This window comes from Wyeomyia smithii, chromosome 1 (genome assembly GCF_029784165.1).
Source record: "Wyeomyia smithii strain HCP4-BCI-WySm-NY-G18 chromosome 1, ASM2978416v1, whole genome shotgun sequence".
In the NCBI taxonomy this organism is placed as follows: Eukaryota; Metazoa; Arthropoda; class Insecta; order Diptera; family Culicidae; genus Wyeomyia; species Wyeomyia smithii.
Genome location: NC_073694.1, coordinates 29,581,190 through 29,603,562, shown reverse-complemented (window position 1 = coordinate 29,603,562; position 22,373 = coordinate 29,581,190). Strand labels below are relative to the sequence as shown.

The 22,373-nt window shown below is 38.7% G+C and overlaps 1 protein-coding gene across 2 annotated transcripts in view; it reads right to left on the bottom strand.

Moving 5' to 3' along the window:
• The window catches only part of LOC129717684 (uncharacterized), an 84,650-nt gene extending 71,271 nt beyond the window's left edge, over positions 1–13,379 (bottom strand). Inside the window, exon 1 of one of the 2 annotated variants that reach the window (XM_055667772.1) lies at positions 12,595–13,379. The gene's annotated coding sequence lies outside the window, so the exon portion shown is untranslated. The remainder of the gene's footprint in view (positions 1–12,594) is intronic. The other variant, XM_055667776.1, reaches the window with a different exon arrangement.
• Between the last annotated feature and the right edge of the window lie 8,994 nt (positions 13,380–22,373).

Genomic DNA, 22,373 nt, shown 5'->3' with positions numbered 1-22,373 from the left:
GATAGACATTTAACCGTTTATTTTATTAAGTTTGTTGTATCCGTTATTATTTTGGTCAATTTTGTTTATGTCTAGTTATTCAATTTTTTTTTCTAGTTAATTACCACTGAATTGGTATTTTTTTCACCTTAAGGCCGTTACAAATTTTATTTTCATTTTATGTCACCCCCCCCCCCCCCCCTTTCAAAAATCTTAAATATTGGAAGGGGAAGAAAAAAAAGCTCAAACTTTTGTTCAGTTTCTTGCTTTTCCGACAGCATAAATGCTTTATTTAGCAACAAACAAGTCCAGTGACAGCGAGAGTGCCGTCAAAAGACAAGCGAAATAAATAATAATAATAATAATAAAAAATGTTATTTTTCAACATTTATTTGAGTGCAAGTTACAAACGTTATAGAAACGTTAAGATATTTCTTTTTTTTTTTTTTTTTCTCGGTGTTATTTATTTTTTGCCACCCCCTTTGCTAACTTTGATAACCTTGGACACAAAAAGAATTCGAAATTTGTATCAGCCTAATTGTGAAGCGTTTCTTCATAAAATTTTCTGTGAGTGTTAGCGGTTAATCAAATACGACCTTGCTTTCTGTTCTTGTACTGTAGCGGTATCAGATGTTATGCCATTTTCGAATGCTTGTTATCTTGCTACTACTGAACGGACCTCTGGCATCAATTTCTTGATTGACATCTGAAGTTTAATGCACTGTATAATGAAGTTCATCACACTACTACGCATCTGCAGTAAAATTCAATCACAGCTTCAGTTTGATATCACTCCGTGATATTTATTTGATACCCATGTTTAATGTGGTCTCGCCTTTTTTTTAAGTTTTATCATTCTTTTAGCTTCGTAAAACTCAAAGACAGTTTATTCTGTTTATATTTTTACACGAAATACACGAAAAATCGATAGCTATTCTCTGTTCAGCCTCGCTTCGCAGCCCTTGCTAACCAACCAACTCACGGATCGTCGACCTAATCTTCAAAATGGACCATAATGCCTACGTAATTGCAAATTGGAACGCTTATTCTCTTAGAAACAAACATACTGAGCTTCTTGACTTCCTTGGCGAGAAGGAGGTCGATATTTCTGCCATAACGGAGATTCGTCATCGTTCGCTATCGCGACAAGCTACAACATCAAGCGCCGTTTTCTACCGAGTTCCCAACCTTAAACTATGGAAGCCTTTAGGGTCGAAGTCGAAACCTCGTTCAGCCCAATCGTCACCATCACAGCGTTATGTCGAATAGGGAAAAACGGTACCGCTGCTCATTTACGAAACAATCTGGCCAAGCAGACGCGGCAGGCAACCGGAGACAAATCCAAATTGGCATCATCCTGGAGAGGACCTTGAAACCGGAAACTACAACATCTTTGCACCAGAGTGTCCTTCCAGAATTTTCTTCCCTGATCAACTTGGCCATATCCGAGGTTCCAGTTGTTTTCGAGAGGCTTTCATCGGAACACTACTGGGTCCGGTTCCAGTGGATGGTAGATAAAAATATCAATACCGACCACGCTTTAAATGGTCTGAAAGAGATCTTTCAGGTGTTGGAAATCCTTTATCAAGCCATTGCCATCACCCGTGAAACGGCGATCTCCGTGCAGCAACTTCAGGTAAGTACCGTCCTCCATATTGAAAGCAAACTGTGTGTTCAGAGCACGTAGGAATGCCCTGAAATTTAAATATCAAAAGAAATACTCTATCTCCGAGCACGCAAGCTATAGAATTAGGGTTGTATATAGTAACAGTAGAGTAGCCAAGAGGTGGGGGTTAGGGCTCAATCGCCCTCTTACAAGCCTTTGTTTTTTTTTTTCAAATATTTTGGTTTTGCAATAATGTTTATTGAAAGGCCAGCAATGGTTTGTCAAAAAAATGATCTTGAAATTTCGTTGAGTCGCAGAGTTTAAAAGCTTCGGTTGTTTCGAAAAAAGTCCTCATGCAAAGTGAAAGCTCAATCAGACTTTGAAATGTGGAGCCTCGAAGCTTCTCTTTTATGACCAACGTTAAAGTTTCTCTTTTATGACCAACGCACAGAAATTATCGATATGAAATTATCTCTGAATGTCTTAGCAATGCACGACCACTGTAGGTCCGATCGCAAAGGCTAAGGTCATCTTCTAGACCTTTTTAAGAGACTTGTAGTACACAATTCCACGTACGTGCTGAGAAAAAAAACGATCGGGAGATTCAAATCTGTTGCTAGATTGATGTTACTAAACAAATCCGGGAAAAACAATTTTTTTCCGATTCTCTTTCCCGTTTTTTTTTCTAGTTTTTTTAATTCTTTGCTTTGGAAATTTTATCGCTATTCTTTACTGCCTCATTTCGCTGCTGTACGGTCCTCGTTGCTTTTTCCTCGGAAATCAAGGTGTCTAGTATCAGAACTTTATGCTGACGAAGGAACGACGAAAAAGTATACTATTCATTTATGGAAGGTTGCGTCGAGTGTCTGTCTGTGGAAATGGAATTTTGAGATTTCACCCGGTTTTGATAAAGGGGCTGCTGTGTGATTGAGTTGGAATTTTGCATGGGGACTTTTTTCGAAACAACCGAAGCTTTTGAACTCCGCGCCTCAACGAAATTTAAAGATCATTTTTTTGCCAAACCATTGCTGACCTTTCAATAAACATTATTGCAAAACCAAAATATTTGAAAAAAAAACAAAGGCTTGTAAGAGGGCGATTGAGCCCTAACCCCCACCTCTTGGCTACTCTACTGTTACTATATACAACCCTAATTCTATAGCTTGCGTGCTCGGAGATTGAAATTACATAAAATTCGGGGAGTCGATTTCCGTTGACATAAACAATATTCTAAGTGTTGTTTTCGAAATTGACCATTGCATCGCATTAACTAAACTACGCAACAGTTAATTTGAACAGCACGTTGCGAATTCTGCCTGATCGCGCACGATAGGACCCGTTGTGTAAAACAGCAGCAAACGACACAAAGACGGAACGGTGAAACAGGACAAAACAAAAGCTGCTTTTGTATTGAGTGCACGGCCAGCCGACAGCGGCGTTGGCTCCGAGCGAACTAACTGGAGTCACTTTATTGTCTATTGCTTGCGATCGTGTATATAATACTCGAATTGGATCACCGGCTGGGGAGCTGCGACAAACTGCATTCTGCCGCAACACTGCCTTCTTGACAAAATACAGCCTAATGAGCATTCAAAAAGCAAAAGAGTGAAACCAAGCATGTTCAGAAGAACCTCTTTTCCTCATAAAGTCATCTACAAAGCCACCTCAAGATCACTTGACAAGATTTGGGAGAAGAGGGTAGTACCGGAGAAGTGGATGGAGGGTACAGTGCGCTCCATCTACAAAAAGGGCGACAAGTTGGATTGCTGCGAGTACCGTGCAATCACACTGGTGACCGCCGTCTGCAAGGTTCAATACCAGGCGGGATTTATGGGTGCCCGCGCCACCATGGACCAAGTATTCGCGTTACGGCAGATTCTACAGAAATACCGTGAGCACCCCGCACTGTTTGTTCATCGACTTTGAATCGGCGTACGACACAATCGAATGCTGCAGCAAGGGACCCGTCAAAACGTTATGCGATATAAACTAAAGCGAAGACAGCAGACCAATCTGTTCCGGGACAGAAAGCGCAGCCTGGAAAAGATGGAGTGTGAGGAAATGGAGCAGCTGTATGGTTCTCAAGAAACACGTAAGCTCTACAAGAAACTGAACGCATCCCGCGCCTGCTTCATGCCGCTAGCCGAATTGTGTCGGGATAAGGATGGAGGAATCTTGACGGATGAACGTGAGGTGATCGACAGGTGGAAGCTGCACTACAATGAACACCTGAATGGCGCAGAGGCATATGACCAAGACGGCAGGAGGAACGTCTTCGTCAGCACAGCGAATGAGGGAGACATCTCCACCCCTACGATAGGTGAAGTTGAGGATGTCATCAAGCAGCTCAAGAACAATAAATCAGCTGGAAAAGATGGCATCGCAGCGGAGCTCAATAAACTGTGCTCGGATTGGTTGACTTCCTGTCTGCACCAGCTGATAGTCAGAATCTGTGATACAAAACAGTTACTGGAGGAGTGGAAGGAGGGAGTAATATGCCCAATATACCAGAAAGGCGACAAGTTGGAATGTGAGAACTATCGAGCGATCACGATTCTCAACGCAGCCTACAAAGTGCTCTCCCAGGTCGTCTTTCGCCGTCTCTCGCCGCTAGCAGGGAGGTTAGTTGGAAGTTATCAAGCCGATTTTGTGGGTGGGCGATCGACAACGGACTAAATCTTCACGCTACGGCTCCAGAAGTGTCGCGAATACCAAGTCCGCCTACGATACTATCGACCGTGTAGAGCTATGGAAAATCATGGACGAATATGGTTTCCCTGCGAAACTAACAAGACCACGATGGATAGTGTACAGTGCTGTGTGAAGATTTCGGGTGCGTGAAAGCCCGTTTGAAACACTGCGACAAGGCGACGATCTTTCCTGCCTCCTGTTCAACATTGCGCTTGAAGGTGTGATGAAACGTGCGGCCTTTAACAGGCGGGCACGATCTTTAATAAATCCGTTCAGTTCATCTGCTTCGCTGACGACGTGGATCTTGTCGAAAGGACGTTCCAGGCGGTTGCTGAACAGTACACCAAACTGAAACGTGAAGCAGAAAAGGTTGGATTTAAAGTGTAAACGTCAAAAACCAAGTATCTGCTAGCAGGAGGAACCGAGTGCGATAGAGTGCATAGGCAGTAGCGTAATAATTGACGGAGACGAGTTCGAGGTGGTTGACGAATTTGTATACCTCGGATCTTTGGTAACATCAGACAACAATTGCAGCAGAGAAATCCGCAGACGAATTGTAGCTTGAATTCGTGCCTACTACGGACTCCACAAGACTCTGAGGTCTGGTAAACTTCACCCCCGTACCAAGTGCACCATGTACAGGAAGCTTGTTAGACCTATAGTCCCCTACGGGCACGAGACATGGACAATGCTCGAGGAGGAATTGCAAGCACTGGCCGTTTTCGAACGACGTGTGCTTAGGACTATCTTTGGCGGAGTATGTGAGGATGGCGTATGGAGGCGAAAGATGAACCACGAGCTGGCGCAACTCTACGGCGAACCATGTTGTAAGAATGCCGGACAACAATCCCGCAAAAATAGTGTTCGTCTCGAATTTGGCCGGTACAAGAGGTAGAGGTGAACCACGAGCTAGGTGGTTAGACCCAGTGGAGCAAGATCTTGAAAGTGTGGGACTCTCAAGAAACTGGAGACAAGCCGCTATGGACCGAGGAAGTTGGCGTAACGTTGTGACGGAAATCCTGAGGAATATTTTACCAGAAAAAAACAAAACGACACAATCGATCGAGATCGGCTATGGCAGATTATGAGCGATTACGGTTTCCCGGATAAACTGAAACGGTTAGTCAAGTCGACGATGAATCGACGGTGATGTGCGTAGTTCGTGTTTCGGGGACACTCTAGAATCTCTTCGAATCTCAACGAGGGTTACGGCAAGGTAACGAATGGCACGATATTCAGAAGGTCCGTTCAACTCTTCGGCTTCGCCGATGACATCGACATCGTACCACGAACTCTTGAGAATGACGGAGACGCACATCAGACTGAAGGCCAAAGTAGGACGAATTGGACTGGCCAAAAATGCATCAAAGACTAAGTACATGAGAAGGAACGGTTCCGGAAAAGACAATATTAACCTCCTGTCACGAATTCATATTAGCGGTGATCAAATAGAGCTGGTAGACGAGCTCGTGTACCTGGGCTCATTGGTGACTGCATACAATGACAGCAGAGCAATTCATCGACGCCTTATGGTAGGAAACAGTGCCTACTTTGAACTCCGGTAAACGCTCGTTCGAATGAAATCCGCCGCCGCACGAAGTTGACCATCTACAATACACTGATCAGACCGGTAGTTCTCTACGGCCACGAAACCTGGACCATGTTTGTGGAGGACCAACGCGCAAAACAGATAGAAACTGCTTAAATAGGTTCGGGGTGATTGGAATAGTGGTTCTCGATTGATAACTTTAATTGATTATTGTAAAAGTTTGCTAACTTAGTTTTACAATCTGAAAAGAAGTTCTGACAGAGATATACTTATTTTTGAATTTCACCCAAAGCATTTCGAGTATTCCGTCTCAATACATAGGCGGTTCCTAAAGCTGCTTAGAATATTGAAGTTGACATAATTCGGATTTTGAAGATTTGCTTTTGTAATTTGAATTTAAGTTATAGTACTAAATTGGATTTTAAATTGGAAAATCTTTATTCGGTTCTAAAATTAATTCGTATGTATTCGGTAATTTTTACCGTTATGTATTCGGTAATTTTAATACCCGTAAGGGCTCCCGTGTACCCAGCAAAATGAAATGCTCCGATTTTTTTAAATTTTTGCCTGATTTTGGATCTTAATCTGGTATAAGATTGAAATTTTTGTCTATTTTTAATATACGGAACCTAAAGAGCGGTTGGCTTCATATAATTCCCTCAAATCCGGATCTCCCGGACCATGTTCAAAATCGGGAATCTGCTCCAAAATAGCCATCTTAGAAACTCTCAGAGTTGTCCCTCTCGTCAGATAGATTTTAAATTAAAGAAAATCGACTCCTGCGGTGATTTTATTAGTTTTGATGCCAATGCACAGTGGTCCAAAGCGCCGATTCAGCGATATTCAAATTTTTGTCCAAAAACGGATGTTGTTAGGAAGGCGCTTCTTTTTACGAAATAAACCACCCATTTGTGTCGAAAATAGCGAAACTATTTTTTTTGACAGAAAAAAATACAGTTGTTTTTATCTCTCAGAAGTTGTAGATCCACTTATTTGAAACAACTTTGTCGGAGAAAGCTAGTTTTCATCTTGCATGCTTTTCGCGGGATGATGAATTTAAGATCGCACGTTAGGGTGTTGCTGAAAAACCAATTTCTTCACCAATCTCATTCACAAGAAAAGATATCAAGTTTTTCCCATTCAAAATGCGCCCTTTCCAAAAGTTTTATCTAGTTGAATAGTAGACATAAACTAAAGCTATTGATTGCGTTTGAAAGGTTGTACTTTTCTGTATAAAAAAATCTAAAATTTTAAGGGTGAATATTTTTCTATTTCAAATAAATCCATTGAACTTTCCAGTTTCGGTTGAATTTCCTCTATGTCTATTTCTCATGCCACATGCAAGCTACAATTTTTTTCCTTTTTTTGTATTTGATCAGTCAATAATCACTTAGCCCAAACATAAGATTATAATGAGTAAGGTTTTACCAACATAAAATATCTTTTAAATACACTGCAAACCTAACAACAGCAGAAAAAAATAAATACCGTTAAATAGACAATCTGGACCACAGTGCAGTGTTGACAATTGTACTAATTTGTATCATTAGAGCATGGTCTCGAAGATCCGGATTTCCGGGATTCAGAATATTTTTGTGGCTTTGATTCGATTTTTCGTTCTAAATTTATACAATACTCTAGTTTTAATCGCTTATGACTTGGTGCTCAAGTCGATAGTTTAGGTCAGTTTGGGTAGAAATGTTTGAGAACAAAAAGTTGATCTCTATTGGTGTTAGGTCATCAATTGGATCGGAATTGAGATTGAGATATCATATTAGGATTAGGGGGACTGGAATTGGGATTGAAACATGGATTGAGATTGCGATTGAGATTGGCATTGGGAGTCATATTGTAATCAAATATATTAAATACCAATATAGTTCACTTACGTGAAATTATGAAGACAAATTGAAAATGACAGAAGCGTTAGTCACCTTTTCGACCGCTAGGTGCGCCACTTCTGATTTTGTTCTACACGACATGCGAAATAGAGTAACTTTTGACAATAATATTACCCTAATGGGTACACTGAAAAAAATTCACATTTTATTGTGAAGTGGACTCGGCCGAATATTTTATAGTAATAAAGTTCGCCTATGCATAAGGCAATCCATGGGTGGTGTTCCACGGTTTGTACGTTTGTCGACCTCCGACAATATTTTGAGTTGTAAAATGGCGACTTCCGGTGACTGGAAAACTGCCGAAAATGACCCAAAAACAACCAAATATGGGTGTTTCTTTAACCAGAATGATGCTCAGAGGCCAGAAATTGTCTCCAAATGCCATTTTGAAATCCAATATGGCGACTTCCGGGTCCTAAACAACAGTGGCAAAGACCAAATAACACTCATTATGGGTATTTCCGGGATTGTTATGATGCACTGAAGCTACAAATCGACCTCAGATAACATTATGAATTGTAAAATGACGACTTCCGGTGAATGGGAAACTGCCGAAAATAACCAAATAACACCCAATATGGGTATTTCTTCAACCGGCCGATTTCCATCCAATATGAGATGTTTCGATACCAGAATGATACACAGGAGCTAGAATCGACCACAGACAACATTTTGAATTCTAAGATGGACTTCCGGTTTCTGTAGAACAGCCGAAAATGACTAAATAACACCTATTATTGGTGTTTCTTAAACCAGAATGACGCTCAGGGGCCAGAAATTGTCTCCAAAAAAAAAAGCCTAAAGGGACCAAATACCACCCAATATGAGTGTTTCTTTAACCAGAATGATGCATGGAGCTAAAAATTGACCTCAGACACCATTTTGAATTGTAAGATGGCAACTTCTGGGAAACAGCCGAATACTACTGCATATGAATATTTCCGTAATCGAAATAATGTATAGAAGCCAAGCATTGACCCTGGACACCATATTGAATTCGAAGATGACCACTTTCAGTTTCCGGAAAACAACGAAAATAACTGAATACCACCCAATATGAGTGTTTTCGGAATAGAGGTGATGTACTAAAGGCAAAAGTCGAGGATGTTGTCATTCCGATAAAACCAATAATTTCAAACGATATAAACAAATCGCAAGAAATCAATTAATTTGGAATGTTAAAAATTATTGAATTAAACACAAACATAGGCGGAACGAAGTTTGCCGGGTCAGCTAGTAAATACATAAATATGCTGGTTAAAGCAAAGCTGCAAGTGATGAATACGAAGATTAGAACTCGAGAGCAAAAAATTCGAAGGGATAAAAAAAACAAAAAATAGTTTCAACACGGAGAAAACTAAACATTAAATAATAGTTTTTGCATAACAGTTGTTATCACTAATTATGTTTGTTTTGTTGAATATCTTTTATATATAATATAATAAAGCTTTTAAACCAATTACAACATGATATGTATCCATACTTAAATTGTTAAATTGATAGAACATTCAAGTGTTATCTAAGCTAAAAGTTGCACAACAACCTTATACGACTATTGACAACCATTGTGCGGTTTCTCCTTTTATCTTTTTCACGAGGTAATTGAAATATTCATTTAATTGTACACTTCGTGGCCTGATAATTGAGCTTGAGCTTGACGGCCGCACATTTCGTAGTTGCTTCCCGTGATGGATCTGAGCTAGTGAAGTTACACAGGGAACCACGTATATAGCAACTTGGGATTAGTTTACCATTTACACGCCGTGGCCTGATTATTTGTATATGTGAAAACAGCAACCCGTTGTTTTACCAAAGCCAGGATCGGAGTTGTCAAGGATATCTTATAGATAACAACCGGGCTGGCGGCTTCTACTGTAGTACATAAGCGTCGTTACTTTGGTAACATATAAACATCCTGGAAGGGTATAAAAACTGAAATTTTCACCCAGGACTAGTTAGTTCATTTTTAACCGCTCCAAGATACAGATTAAATAAATCTGTCATTTACAAACCGGTCTTTTCTTTCTGTTCGAGTGTTACCAACAAGAGTATATTTCTTCTTCGTGCCTCGATAAGCTACATCTATTATATTATCAATATTTAACTCCCGGAATGGCGTTAGTTTTACATACAAACAATATACGCACGAAATCTGCAACATATTTTTTTCTGTGAAAGTATGAAATTGAGTCAACTAAATCTAAAATTCAGTTTCGTGTGTGAGAATGTCACACGCTCACAGAAATTCAACAACAATGCACAGTGGTACAGTAAGGCAATGTAGGCGGACACGAGTTTTTCGATGCGATTTTGTGGTTTAAGAGTAAAATTTTTTTCTAAGAATTTGTTTCTTTTATTTAGTCTATTTTTTATGTGCAAACGAAAATTGGGGTGGTCCTGAAATCGACTAAATGAAAAAACTAACTTTTTATTTGCATAAATAAATGTATACAATCATCGGCACAGTTGTAGATCAACTAATTTTAAGCAACTTTCGGTATTTCTTCACAATATTTGTTCTATCAAATGATCCCAAAAAATATTATTTATGTTTGCCCTAAACGGAGACATCAATATATCAAAAGGGCCTATTTTTTAAATAGAAATAGTGAACTCTTCATCTGTATAATATATCGACAATGTTTTTTCGTCAAAATTGGCGTATTTTTGATTTAAGTTACCGAAGAAAACTTTGTTTTTAAATTTGAATTGAAAAAATAGAGCGAAAAGACTGTTTTTGGAAACCAAATTTCATGTCTACAAAAAAGTTTTTTTACAAAGTTACTTAGAATTAGTTGGTCTACAAGTTTGCCAAAGAATGTTTTATTTCGTTGATTTTAGGACCACCCTAATTTTCATTCGCACATGAATAGAGGACTATGTATAAGAAACAATGGCTTTAAACTTTAAATGGCTTTAAACCACAAACCAAAATCGCAACGAAAAGCCTATGTCCGCCTAAATTGCCTTACTGTACCACTGTGCAATGAGTTTAGTTACCTTTTTCATCACAAGAGGGGGTGTTCCCTGTCTGTCTTCACGGGAATATATGGGAAATTCGAGAGTGAACTATATTGTTATTTTAAGATATTTGTTGTAATTGAGTTTGAGATTATGGTTGAAAGTGGGATTGGGGTTTAGATTTGGATTGGGGTTATGGTTGAGATTTAGATTAGGATTGCAAATATTATAGAGTTGTGTTTTGGGTATAGATTGTCATTAAAAAGGAATTGTTAATGTAATTGAGATTGTGATTGAGATCGTGTGAAAGATTTGGATTGAGATTGGACTGAATTCAAGACTCGCATTAGGAACTAAGATTGGAAATGGGTTTTGGATTGAGATCAATATTAGGATTAGGATTGGTATTAAAAGTCCGTTGAAAATTAAAATCATGACTCATGAGGATCTGAACTGAAACAGGGATTATAACTGGTTCTGAAATTAAGATCTAACTTAGTATAAGAATTGAGATTGGAAAGATTAAAATTCGGATTGTGATTGGAATTTGTTGGGGATTGGAATCAAAATAGAGATTAGAATCGAAGTTGGGATTGAGATTGGGATTGGAATTGAGGTCAAGTATTATAAATTTCAAATTGTATGTAGATATAATATAATATTTGAGACTTAGAATTTAAAATTCAAAAATCAAGACTAGGCGGATATTGGGAATTAAGAATGGGATTGGGATTTAGATTGAGAATGGGATAATGATTGGGATTGAAATTTCGTTTAAGATGGAAATCCTGACTATGATTAAAACTGATATTGGAATTTTAGCTAGGCCTGCAATTAAGATCTAACTTGAAATGAGAATTAAGATTGGGATTGAGATCAAGATTAGCATTCGGATTGAGATTAGAATTTGTTGGGGATTGAAATCAAAATAGGGATTAGAATTGTGATGGGATTTGGGATTGAAATTGAGGTCTAGATTAGAATCAGCGTTGAGATTGGAATTGGCACAGGGTCGGATTTGGGTGTTGGGGGGTGAGGTCCCAGAAATTTATGGGGGCCCTCTCTCCTTATAACATAGAGGTAAGAACTGTCTTCATGCTCTGCGAAAAAAATATCTTGCCATGTCTTTCCATCCCAGAAAGACCAATGAAAGCGCCCACGAGGCTTAAACAAGGTAGCGAGCCAAAAAATGGTCTTCACCTTGTCTTCAAATTTAGACCCCATTGCCCCTCCCCCCTTACATTCGGGCCTGATATATAAATTTAATATGCAAAATTGTCTACAAATTTCAAATTGTATGGAGATTTAATATAATATTTGAGACTTAGAATTGAGTTTCGATTTAATGGTTTTAGATTTTTATTTTTGCTTTGATTGGAATATGGTTTCAAGATTAGTTAGTATACTTGAGTTAGGAGTGAAAAAGTTTTCGTTCACTCCAATCAAATTTTCTTGAATGCCAGTCTAATTGAAAAACAGCCTATATATGTGTAAAAATGAATAATTGCTTTCTCACAACCCCGGCACGAGCTTTAAAAAATAGTAATAAAATTAAGCTACGGTAAAAATGTACGTAAAGTATTTTTGGCCATATCTGGCACTAGTTTGAAATTACTTCAAGATATTTGTATGTCCAACATCATATCAATCACCGAACTTCATTTCGAAAATTAAACTTTGAAGTTAGTGAAATGTTGCATAAAAATAAAAATAAAATGGAATTGAAAATGAAAATAAAACTAAAAATAGGAAGAATAAAGGAACAAACCAACTATGGTTTTGGAATTGAAAATTAAAACAAACTGCCAATCAAACCGTCTCAATCAGCGAATTTTCGATTTTGTGCAGTCAGTTGTACTAAACGCGACATTTTGTATAAATTGAGGAAAGATAGTTTTCCTACCTACCGTGTTTTCTTGTTGGCTATTATCCCAAGCACACGCCGTTTGCACCGTATTCCGTCAGTCAGGCTCGATAATCGAAAGTTTTAACCCACCTCCAGTGGCAACACAGCAGTATAATGGCATTCACACAAACAGGCACGCTTTGTTGTCACACTCGATCAAACCCCACATCAGCAGCAAACCGATCGCGAAAGCGCACTCCGAAAGTGTGTTTGGGAGCGAAGTCGCGAAAAACCGTGCCACGATCGGCGTCGCCGCAGCCGCAGCCACAGAAATCACTGCTTACTTAATTATTACGCAAGCCACACCGACGATAAAGACGACGACGACGGCGAGCGAGCAAGCGTACGAGTGAACAAACGATCGCGAATGCGGTCAGCCGCGAGACGGTACCGCAGAAGAGATGAGAAATGATGAGCGTTTCCTTCGCGCGGTAAAGTGCGCCAGATTGGGCCCAAAGAGGTATAATCTTTCGAGTCCCTCTGCAGACAGAAACGCGCACCACACACTTGCACACACAGCAGAGGCACTAACCTTTCATTTCGGATGGCGAAAACAAATCTTGCTAATCGGCTAAGCAAACGGGCAGGTCGAGAGCTCAAAGCGCACCGAAATTAGATAAGCGAACCGGGCGATACTGGGCGCGTCGTAGAAGTGAGACGTTTAGGCGCTATATAGGATTGCAAACTCACGGACGACGCTGCGCAACAACAACAACCGAAACCGACTGACGCGCGAACTACTGGCCAGGAGGACCGGACGCACATCCCCGGCACACAAAAGGTGCGTCTGCTGCGCTGTTGGGGAAGCCAATCACCGCGCCAGACCAGACCGGACCAGGCATGGCCAATGACAAGCGAGCGCGCGCGGTACGGCAGTAGGCCGGTGCGGTATTTTGATTCGTCGATCGCCGTGGTACACGGGGGGAAAAAGTGTTGGTGGAATCTTTAGAGGTGAAAGTTGTCGATATTTACTGAGAGCTCGCTATTTTGAAATTGTTAGGATCTTAAACCTACTTTTGAGGTGATATTTGAATGTTGAATGAAAAATTCCATCTGTTTTTTGTGATAGGGATTGGGTTTAGGATTGAAATTTGGATTAAAATTGCGATTTCTTGGAGAGAATTTGTATTTGAACTTTACTTTCTATTGGTTTTGAGAAATAAAACTGCCAGATTTTTTATGTCTATAGTATTTGATAAGTAATATCGTTTTCAACCGATAAAAGCTTCATTCTCTCCGTGCACGGTGATGAAAATCGAAAGTGCCTACATCCTTCCTCGTCACGTTCGCCACGATGTGTGAAGAAGGTGAAGAAAGATGGTGTAATTTCTTTCTTCCTTCTTTCTTCGAACCGTCAGCATCGTTTGCAGACATTGGTACCGCACAAGAAAGAAAAATAACAACAGAAACAAACAAACAACACGAATGGTTAAGTTTCCGCAACACTTGTCAGATAGGGGAGAATGTCCTATATCCGGTCGTGACATTGGATCGTAAAAACGGAATAATAAACATACTCTTTTACAACTGATTGATTAAATTGATTTTAAACGTAATCTAGGTACGAAAAAGTATGAGAACCGAGACGATTTCCCCTACAGGGAAATTAAAGCAAGTCACGTTCGAATAATCGAGTGCAGTGGCAACCTAATTTGAGAGTCAAACAAACCATACTAATTTCCATTAGTAAGGAGTCCACAAATTCCCCCACATACCGAAGCCGTAGCTCAGCTTTTTAAATTCCATCGAGGCCAAAGAAAGAGGGAGCCAGGGGAAAACATTCAGGGTTGCCTATTCGTTACCTTACCTTTGACTGCTTCAGAGACACGCTAGCCTGCACTGCAACAATGCTGTAATCGATGACGTTAGAAGGAGGCCCCATTGATTCGAATTGGATTCATCTCGGTTCGGCTTCGGTTGCGGTGCCCGTTGCTGACGTTTAACTGCGCTGACTGCGCGGTGGCGAGTGTTGATGTTACGCTGAAATGGAGTCGAACAATCCCCTTCAGCTTCAGCAGCTGATGGTACTCACGATTTTCCGGTTTATTTCCAACGCAAATTTGTTTTTTTTTTATACGGGAAGAAAAATAACACCGATCGTAACGATCCATGATAGCTGCATTGTTTTTTGAAAGGTTATGTTTCCCGGATCGGAACAAAATCGTGGCCTTTGTGGGCAAAGTGACAAATCGAAATTCGAAAAGAAAAAGTTAAATAACCAAAGCAGGCAGAGCAGGAATTGACACAGTCCACCGGGGTTTTTTGTATCTTCGAAATGAAAGTGACAACTGGTACACAGCTGTTGTAGCTGTATGGCATGATGAACAAGTGGGTTAATGACGCCTTTATACCCTTTTCGTACATAACCTAAGATGAACGGTTGGTAACGAAGGAAAAAAACGGTAGCAGCCTATGGTCAGGCGCGTATGCTGATTCGCAGTAGACAATTTGTAAATCAAAATGGCTATTGTTGTGAAAAGAAACATTTTTTCGCTAAAAATTCGCAGCCAATGCGTAACAGTGTCTTGTAGAGTGAAATGAACTGCTGACGTAACTATTATTTTAGTCTTTCGTTTTTGCATGATTAGTTTAACAAATTTGATTGTGGAATTTCGTGCAGACTCGATAGAAACTTTGAAACAGTTTTTATGCTGCGTCATTTGCAATATTATTTAACCCCAAAGAAAAAGCAAACTTTGCATTTGTTATGAAGCAGAAAATTATAAACGTCAAGTACGTGACAGGTTGATAGTCTGCAAGCGCTGTAAACTCGACGCCTTATTACAAGAAAAGAGAGCGGCCATTTTTCCACGCTCATGACAGCCATAAAATGGAAACAGTATGCAGTATATTATCTCATTAGAGAACCTTTCTAGCAGTAATCACTTTTCATACATGAAAAATTGTCTGTCTGTGCATTTTTTGTCGTCATTTTTCAGCTAGTTTCAGAATCTCCACCAACCAGTCATCGTAATTAACCCTCTTTTTGTGATACGTGAAGATGAGCGACCGGCACCAAGTTGACCTTTTATCGTGATCCCTCTCGACACGACGAAATTTATGAGTCAGCTTAGTGGTAAGTTAACTAACTCCAATCCAAGGCGGGTTGGGGTTGACAGTGGCGCTTAGCTGCGACCAGTGTCAGACTTCAGAGTGACAGAGTGGAAGGCATTCTACCTGCTGCTGTCAAGTGTTCTAATCTGGCGTCTGAAATGTTGTACGGCACATAAAGCGGTTTACAATAGCTGTAATATATTATTAGTGCTTGACTTCTCATCACTCAGTTAGAAGGTACTGCGATCTTTGGCATAATTACACAAGCTTCGAGCTTCGAGCTTAGAAAACCGGTGAAAATCACAAACTTCACAGTTGTTCGGCAGAGATACGAGATGATGAGAAACTCGTCATAAAGGTCATGAGAATGGATGCTCAATTGATGTTTTATTATCAATTGCGCAAAAGCCTACATGCAGACTCTAGCTGTCTTAGATCAGGGTACGTTCGAGACAACTTGTTTATTCCTGACCCATCAATTCAACATGTTGAACATTAAACCATACAAAAAGCATTACTTTCGATTCATTCGTTTTAATAACAGACTCTATTTGCACGAAGAAGCAATAAATTTCTGAGCCTTCCCAGATGTGGTAAAATAATCTTTTTGTAGTAAAAATATTCCCTATAAGGAATTAATTATCCGAAATCACTAGTTTTAGGTTTATCTTATTTAAAATAATTTGAATTTCGAAATAATTACGAAGTATTCAAAAAGTTACAACAACGTGCAATTCAAAATGTCTGAAATTCGCTTGTTTTGTGAGCGGATTCTTTTAACAGCACCAACACAATTGAGAAGTGTAACAGAAAGAAAGAAAAAATAATCTTAAATGCTTGTGGCAATCATAACGAATTTTTCCGTAACTTATAATTTTGACCAAATTCAGTGATCAGCAAAATGTTCGTGAACATGAATAAAACCCCCGAATAAATAAACTTTTAATTTCATTTTTAAATTGCATATCGAGTTCAATTTGAGACTAAAGTAATCAATTTGAGACTAAAGAAAATAGTAGTAGTAATATTAGAACAATTTAATAATCTTTCTGCAACTCAAAAAAAAAACAATCGGAGTAGAGGATAGAGATTTGAGTTCTAGATTTTCTTTGCAGTTTTAGGGGTTTCGGCTTTTGGATTGAGGTTTTTAAGTTTTTGAATTTAGAACTGATGATCGGATTTTGGTTTGAGCGATCGATTGGCGGCTTTGGTATTAGAGACATTTCAAAATTCACTTACTGTATTAAAGCTCATAAATTCTGACTTTTGTACTTTACTCGCAGAATACGGAGTTTTGAGTTTTGACTTTTGCATTTTTATTTTTAAAAACCTAAAGTTTGATTTTTGATTTTATCAACGGATTTTAAACATAGATTTGGCATTTGGATTTAAGCTTTCAAGTTTCTGAATATCGAATTACATGGAAATTATGGACTTTGAATGTTGAAAAATGAATTAGCTAGATATACCTGTTTTGGTATTGACAAATTTTATTGGAGAAATAAGACCTGGGATTAAAAATTGAAGATTGAGGATTTAAATTTTAAAAAGATTGGCGATTCAAGATTTGAGATTTTTTCAAGTAGGAACTTGTCACTGCGACCACAAACGGTGATCTACTGTACAATTTCCCGGGTGTCTACTGTACTCCGCATTTCGAAATACCTTTCGATTTTACGCTTACTGTTATCCTATATTCATTCATATCGCTGAATACCGAGCTTCCAAAAATCGTTGTTATTCAATCCCATAGGTTCATGTCGTTCACTCCGATTCGTATTATTTTCTGGATTGTTCGTTGTAATTCATATTGGGAATGTTATCTCAATAGAGCGGCGATATCAAGTCTCGCGACGGGGCTGCCGTCTTAGGTACAGCTGGCGAGGCACCGCATTTCATAATTCATCCGCCCGATCCGGGTCAGACGCTGTTGTTCGCCACCCCGAACATGGGGACAAAACCGCATACGACTCCTCTTCCCAGTCAGCCAGCCAAGGTTTCCATCTCCACTATGGGGGACCATAATAGGATCGTAGTACTTTCTTACAGAGGTGGATGACTACAATAGGATCTCAAATGACAGCCATTTACCAACCTTGCCAAGTATCGTCAATAAGAATTCCTTGCAGAGGTTTCGACTATATGTCCCTCTGGCCAGTTTTATTGTGAGGAAGACATCGAGGTATTGCATAATTCAGTGACAAGGAATGGTAAACGCGATGCACCAGAGAATAAACTCATGTTAAAGTTCTTTGACTTCGAATGGCCTTATTCTACTTAAATCAAAACCCGTGGCCACTCGTTTGTCAAGATTTGCATGATTGCAGATTAGAGGTTTAGGATTCAAGAATTGGAATTTGAGGTTCATTTATAAATATTTGGGACTTCGGACCAGGGATTTGTGCTTCAAGACGTGAGATTTAAGATTTAAAATTTGAGATATAGGATTTGGAATTTGATAGAAGCGAGGATTAAGAATTTTGAATTTGGGATATAAGATTTATGATTTGGGATTGAGGATGCAGGACTATGGACTATGGAATAGAGATTATGGATCTTCTAATTGAAATGCAGGTATTAGTGAAAGTTGTCCGGAATCATTACGAGAAAATTTTTGACAAGATTCTCCCATTAAACCGATCATCTTCAAATTTTAAAAGTCATTATTAGAATGTTATTTGAATGTAATTCTTTTATTAAAATTCATTTTCACTTTTAAATGAACAAACCTTCCTTTTCATGCTACTCATAAGATCTTGCGCGATATTTAGGCCAATTTTTCTTTGAGCGGAAACCCAGCTTTCCTTCAAAACTTCTCTCGATTTCACTTTTTCCGAACGTTTCCGAAGGGTTTGCTTCATTGTGACTCAGTACTTTTCAATTGGCCGCAGTTTTCGTATGTTCGAAGGATTGAGATGCTTTTGACGAAATTGACGTTCTTAGCCTTATTCCACTTCAAAACATATTTCGGGAAATGCTCCACGAGGCTGAATTCGGCCAGAAGTAGAATGGACGCTTTTGGAGACATTCCTTAACCATCCCGGTAGTCAAGAATGGGGTACTCCACTTTTAACACAAGTAAATCATTTGCCAAACCATGTAGGGTAACGGGGGTATTTTGGCCAGCTTTGGAGGTGTTCACACAGTTTATTAAAAACAAACACAATTTTTCAAAAGCTTCCGGACGTTGACTTGTATATTTATTATCCTTCTTTAACTATTAATATCAATCCAGAAAACCCGATAAACGTCTGGTTTTCAATTCCAGAGAAGTAATTTAGAACGACCAAAGTTTGAAGATTCTATCTTATAATATATTATGTGGTTCTGCCACTTAATCACCTTCCGTGGGGGCTTTCTTTAAGTTACTGTTTAGTTACAAATAAAACAACTTAACTGGTTGGATGCTGGAAATGAACTGACGCTCAACTTCACGTCGTTCGCATTTATTAAAATCTCTTTTGACACAGCTGCTCGAATCCGAACAGCAGATTATTTCTGATGGAAATTGTCCATCAATTGTCGAACTATTACGATAGTTTATTAGAAATAAATTAATCTGATCCTCCAAATTCAATTCAGCTACTTCTGGATCTAGTAGAAATTTCTTTAGTACCTCTTTTACTGTTCTTACTAGTCTCTCCGCCTGACCATTACTGGCAGGATTGTATGGAGGACTCTTAAAGACTTTAATTCCTTGTCTTTCTAGAAAATCTACAAAAGCTTGTGAATTAAATGGAGGACCACCGTCCGAAACTAGAACATCAGGCAAACCAAATCGAGCAAAATATGCAACGAGCTTTTTCATTGTATTTCCTGTGTCCGTACCTCTCTTCATCCACTCTATTTCCACCCACTTTGAGAAACTATCCACGATAATTAAAAAAGTGTGGTTTTGGAAAAAGAAGAAATCTATATGTACTCGACTAAAAGCTCTATTAGTAGGGATCCATTGAGATTTGATATGAGATTTTGGGACTATCGCCATACCGTTGCATGCATCGCAACTAGCAACAAAATTTTCTATGTCTTTGTTTATCCCAAACCAATATATGTATCGCCTTGCCAATTGCTTCATTTTAACCATTCCCCCGTGATTGGCATGTAAAAGTCTTAAAGCATCGCTTTGCATTGCCTCAGGTATAATCACCCTGTCTTCAAAGAGCAATTAATCGTCAAAAAGTTCCAAGTCTTGCTGACTCGAAAATAATGCAAAACGCTTGTCAATACGTTTAGGCCAACCACGTTTCATATAGGTCACTATCTGTTGCAGAAATTCATCATTCTTTGTTCCTGAAGCAACCTGTTTATAGTCAATTGGCAAACTTTGACTAAAATGGCAAACTTTGACTAAAATTAATACTTTTGACATATTCTTTATCAAATTCAGCTGGCACCATCTGCTCCAATGGAAACCTGGAACAAAAATCCGCGTTTCCCATTTGAGCAGAGGGCCTATACTTTATTTCAAAATTATAAATTGAAAGTTCTAAAATATATCGCTGTAATCTAGTCACATATATTGAATGTTTACCCTCTTTCCCAAAGATTCCTACTAAAGGCTTATGATCGGTAAATACATAAAAAAATTTCCCATATAAATATTTGTGGAACTTCTTGATAGTCGAAACTATCGCCAAAGCTTCAAGATGAAGAATAGGATAATTTTTTTGCGCTGTATTGAGAGAAAATGATGTGAAACAAATGGGTTTCTCAACCCCATCAATAATATGAATTATCACTCCTCCCAAACCGCAGCCGGAAGCATCCGAAATGATCGCAATAGGTTTATTTGAGTCATAAAATTCCAAAATATTCGAATTCAGCAAAGCCTTTTTACTTTCCTCAAAAACTTTGTTACATTCATCAGTCCATATAAACTTAACGTCATTCTTCAAAAGTTTGTATAATTGATACAACTTTGAAGACAAATGAGGAATGAATTTATTGTAGTAATTTATTAAACCCAAAAAAGATTTGAGTTCTGTCACATTCTTAGGAGTTTTTGCTTGCTGAATTGTAGAGATTTTGTCCGGGCAAGGCATCAGCCCTTTTTGGCTAATAATGTGTCCCAAATACGGAAGAACCGTTACAAAAAATTTGCATTTTTCGAAATTGATTTTTATATTTGCATTACTGAGTCTTTTTAAAACCTCAAAAAGTTTCTGTTTGCAATCTTCCAAACTAGTCCCTGCTATGAGAACATCATCTAAATAGCAATAAACAAAATCTAAACTCTTTAAAACCTGATCCATTACTTGCTGGAATATTGATGCACTAGACGATGCACCCTGTGGTAATCTATTAAAAGTGAATAAGCCCTTAATCGTATTTATCACCATTAATATTCTTGAACGTTTAGAAAGAGCTAACTGGGTATATGGGCCTTCTAAATCTAGCGCACAAAAAACTTTGCACCCAGCCAAACCAGCAAAAAGATCCTGGACTGTAGGTAACGGATAAGTATTTGGAATAATAACCTTGTTAATAGAAACCTTGCAATCAATTACAAGTCTAATTTCATTGTCTTTCTTCGCTACTGCGATCACACACAGAAGCCCATTCACTAGTTTGAACAGGAGTAATTACTTTCTCTCGCTCCAGCTTGTCCAAATACGACATAACTTTATCCCTTAAACGATAGGGAACGTCATAAAATTTTTTAAAAATTGGTCTATCTGTTTTTAGTTCTAAATCCGCCTCAAAACCTCTCATCGGCGAAGAAAAATCTTTTTGGAATAAAAGTCCAAATTTTTGTTTGATCTCAGAGACAATTGAACAACTGCTGTCTCCCATAATATTATTTATTTCCAAAAAATTAGAGAAAAACTTTCTCCAATTTGGAATAAAGGCGTCCAACCATGGCCTGCCAAACAGAGGAATAAATTTATTCTCACAATAAAGTACTAAAAGTTTCAAAACCTCTGTTTTTCCCCTGAAAGAAACTAAAACTTTAACTTCTTCTTCAACAATCAGTTTGGCACCGTTGACAACTATCTATTTCTTCAAGAATTTTTGTAAAGGTTTATCAAAATGTGAGAAATACTGTGTTTTACTTATTACAGAACGGAGGAACCACAGTCAACCTCCATTTCTAACTGTTTTCCTTCTACCAGCACATGCACCAAACATGGTTCATTAACCTTATTTATAGACGTCACATTCATGCATTCCAGAATACCTTCATCCGAGTCACTATCTGTCTCCTCAGTTCTCATTCGTTCCATCAAAGCCGGCAGATTTTGTGTACCAGAGGGTCCTGGTTTCATTTGATCCACCAGGTTAATCGCTTGTCGTTTTAAGTCTTTCCGCTTGAAGCAACGCCGCTTCAAGTGCCCTCGTACTCCACAAAAATCGCAAACTCTATTGTCTTTTACGCGATTTGGATAAAATTGATTTTCCCTGAAACCTGCCGGTTTAAAATTTGTCGAATTACAACGCCTATCATGAGAATGATTTTGATTTCTGAAAGTCGCTTGCCTTTTATGATTTGGTTTAAATCCAAGCCTATCTTTAACAGATTTGTTCTGAGGTTTGTTGTTAGTGGAAAACAATCTATTCACGGATGGACCAATCGGTTCATTAATTGTTACTAATTGGTTTATGGATACTGGCCCTGGCGTTAAACTTTGTATGTTACTCTTAGCCGCCTCCCATGTCTGAATAATCTTTTCAGCTGACTCAAGCGTTTAGTCAGCATCACCAAGAATTTTTTGTTTGAGAGAA